The following is a 3676-nucleotide window of genomic DNA, read 5'->3' as shown; positions in this document are numbered from 1 at the left end:
CTAACCCAGAAGCTGTGCAAAGAAATAGAAGTACAGATGCTCCATTGCCTTATATTTGAATATACCAGAGCACAGACTGTGATCTAGATCATAAATACTGGAGTTATGCCTCCTATGTTAAACTTTACAGCCCCCATTAATTCAATGTCATCTATGTAACAGGCACTGTAGTGATGGCATTATATATTTACTCATTACATTCTAAATAACTGTGCAAGACACGTTATCATAGTATTTCTATATAATGAAAGAAGAAACTCAGTTTCAGGGAGGTTAAATGATTAGTCATAGTTCAGCTGGTATTTATGAGTGGGGTTAAATCTGCAATTTGACAGACCCTAAAGTGCTGTCCTGAATTAATTTTTTATTAAGTAATATCGTTCAAAATCACACTGTACCCCTAGACATGCATTTTGGAAAATGAGATAATACTCCTAAGATGATTTGGTTTTTTTAATGAAATTATTTTGCAAAGAATTGCAGTTAATAGGCACATTTACCAGAGTTAAAGACAGCGTAATGAAACACATTAATCTACCAATATTCTCCAACTGCTCAATTTCAATGAATGTTACACTTCAGATTATTTGCATTGGATACCAAGGTCTTGCTCATGCAATAGACCAGATAGCTTAAGCTGTGTATAGAATGGTGTTTAGTTTTTTCCACCTTCAACGGAACAAGTAAAAATAGTCTTAACGGATACAGATTACCCATAAATATCTTTACAGTGAAGAGTTGTGAAATCTTGGAATTTTACTTGCCACCTTTGTCTAGGGAAAGGCAGTCTATTCCATGGGAGACAGATTTGACCTTTTAAATAAGGGGCAAGGGTGAACTGTTATAAACATGAGCCACCTATATATAGGAAATACGGTACAATCAGAAATTTTTAATTTTTCCTAAGAACAGAAGTCATGTTAAGAAACAGGGAAAAAAACTGATAGGAAATACCAAAACAACAAATAAACAACTAAGCTGAAGCCTTGAAATCAAACTCAGATGTTAACAGTTGAGGGACTATGTTTTTATCTTCTTCATGTTGAGTTTATTTTAGTTCTGCCTCTTTCTAAAATGGACTCAGAAAAAATCCTGAAGAAATCACCATATAAAATGACTAATAAAAGAGAGAGAAAATCAAGACCAGGGAAAGAACACACATGCTAACCTACCCTAAGAGTTAAAATAATTATTGTAACAGAATTTAACACTGAAATTCCTGGAAGTCACTTAAAAAAAAAAAAAAAAGACTTTCTTAAGGTTCACGACACAATTGAGTGGAAAGCACAAAATCTTCCCGTATACCTTCTGTGCCCTCATGCACAACATCCCCATCATCAGCATGGTACATTTGTTACAAATAAGGAACCTACATTGCCACATAATTATCACCTGAAATGCAAAGTTTACATTAGATTCACTCTTGGTGTTGTACATTCTACAAATATATATTGGGTTTTGACAAATATAGAATGACATGTATCTACCATTATAGTATCATACGAAGAGTTCCATTACCCTAAAAATTCTGTTTTCTGCCTAGTCATCCCTCCCGCCAACCCTGCAAAACACTGATGGTTTTACCATTGCCATAGTTTTCTGAAATCTACTTTCTCTTCTTTTTTTTTCTTTTTTTTTCCTTTCTTTTTTTTCTTTTTTTGAGCTGGAGTCTCTCTCTGTCACCCAGGCTGGATGGCAGTGGCACGATCTTGGCTCACTGCAACCTCTGCCTCCCGGATTCAAGCGATTCTCCTGCTTCAGCCTCCTGAGTAGCTGGGACTACGGGCGCCCGTCAGCACGCACAGCTAATTTTTGTATTTTTAGTAGAGACGGGGTTTCACCATATTGGCTAGGCTGGTCTTGAACTCCTGACCTCGTGATCCACCTGCCTTGGCCTCCCAAAGTGCTGGATTACAGGTGTGAGCCACTGCACCCAGCCTGAAATCCACTTTTAAAAGGAAAATTTGATATAGTGCATTTCATGAGAAAACAGAAGACAACATTTTCTCAAAGAGACACATTTTTTTGTGGGCCTAAATTCTATAAAAAACAAGTTACCTTATGGGATCAAGATAGATACATCAGAAAACATCCACAATAGTCTTTCAGAAGGTGCACAGGCAGCTTTTGACTATTTCTTATAGAAAAAGCAAAACAAAACAAAACAAAAAACCAACAACAACGACTCATAAAAGCTAAAAGTCCAACTCAGTAAGAGAGTTTTCCAAGCTCTAAATTTAGTTATAAGAGAATAGCTTGATCAAAGATTAATACTTGGGAAGCCCAGAGGAGTTGATAGATAATGTATCTCCTACCTAGACTCACTTCCATAAACATCATTTATTTTAACAAGGATTTTTACAAGCACTAAATATTTGCCAGAAAAATAGGTCTTCTGAGTTGAGAACTGATGCATGTTTTAGAGTCTAGAAGGGTAGATTGACAATTTATTATGAAAGCTGAAAGGCTTAACTAGTACTTTCCCAGTGTAGCAGTGGGATGCAAGGGCATTTTAGGCAACTTTAAATTAGCACAGATACTTTGATTAAAAACTCAGTTGTGATTAGCGATTCACAACACAACATGTAAGAGATCTGGTTTAGGCACAGAAAATGTTAATGTAAGTGTTTGCAGTGGCCTGCTGTGGAAATGGAAAAACCTGAGTAGACAACCATTTAATTTCCAGCAGGAAAGTCTCCACTCGAGTTGAGGAGGCAATCAATATTTGTTGAGTACTTACTACATGTGCCATGTGTGGGGGTAGGTACTTTATGCAATTTATCTAGTTTAACTGGGTGAGTTACATGTTAAGAATGCCCCAGTAAATATATTGACTTGCTGTATGATGAGAATCATTGACTAAATGGAATTTGAAGAATGATTTTCAAAGAAAATTTTTTTTTTCAGTAATGTCATAATGTTTAGTATTTTTTCTGGCAGTAATTAAATACTAAGGTCACTGGCTTCTTGAAGGACATGGAAAAGAGAATCCTATGCATTCAATTAAAAGTTTTCATCTTCCTCCTTGGCACACGTGAAAAATACATATTCACTTGCCCTTGCAGTTAAGTCGGGGGCCCTGTGACTAGGCACCGGCCAATGGCAGGCCACAGATCCCCAGATCTAATTGCCCATGTTCTCTCTCTCCCTTGTCCATGTGTCTACGTAAGAAAGTGAGAATGATGGAAAGAGCTCAGATCCTTGAGTAGCCACTTATAGAGAGTTGTTTAGGAGAGCTGTCCATCCTGCATTAAAGGTTGCACTATTGGAAGGAATTTTTATTGTGTTAAGTCAAAGATGTTGGGAGTAGTGTGTTACAGGATATAACTAGCATTACCACTCCTGGTTTTGTGATACTAAAAATTTATTGTCAACATAGAAAAATCTTCCAATTTTATAAATAAAAACATGAATCAAAAATTTTTAAAAAATTGTATCAGATCATAAGGTGGGACACTTAAATATAACTATTTTGTAACACTTGAAACTGTTTTCTTATTTGTTGGTCAGCCATTTCTGTCTGTTTCAATTCTTTTGGTGATATTAAAACAGAATTAAAGGTCCATTAAATCAGGTCTTCTATTGTCTTTGGCAAAATTATTTGAGGATAGGTGAGAAACATCCACAGTAATAGCTGTGCCTGAAGCTGTTGATTTCTCATGTGTGCTACATGAGA

The sequence above is a fragment of the Aotus nancymaae genome, unplaced genomic scaffold, assembly GCF_030222135.1.
Source record: "Aotus nancymaae isolate 86718 unplaced genomic scaffold, 86718_ANA_hifiasm-v0.15.2.pri h1tg000033l, whole genome shotgun sequence".
Taxonomy (NCBI): domain Eukaryota; kingdom Metazoa; phylum Chordata; class Mammalia; order Primates; family Aotidae; genus Aotus; species Aotus nancymaae.
The sequence above is the reverse complement of the archived record's forward strand: the minus strand, read 5'-3'. Positions refer to the sequence as shown.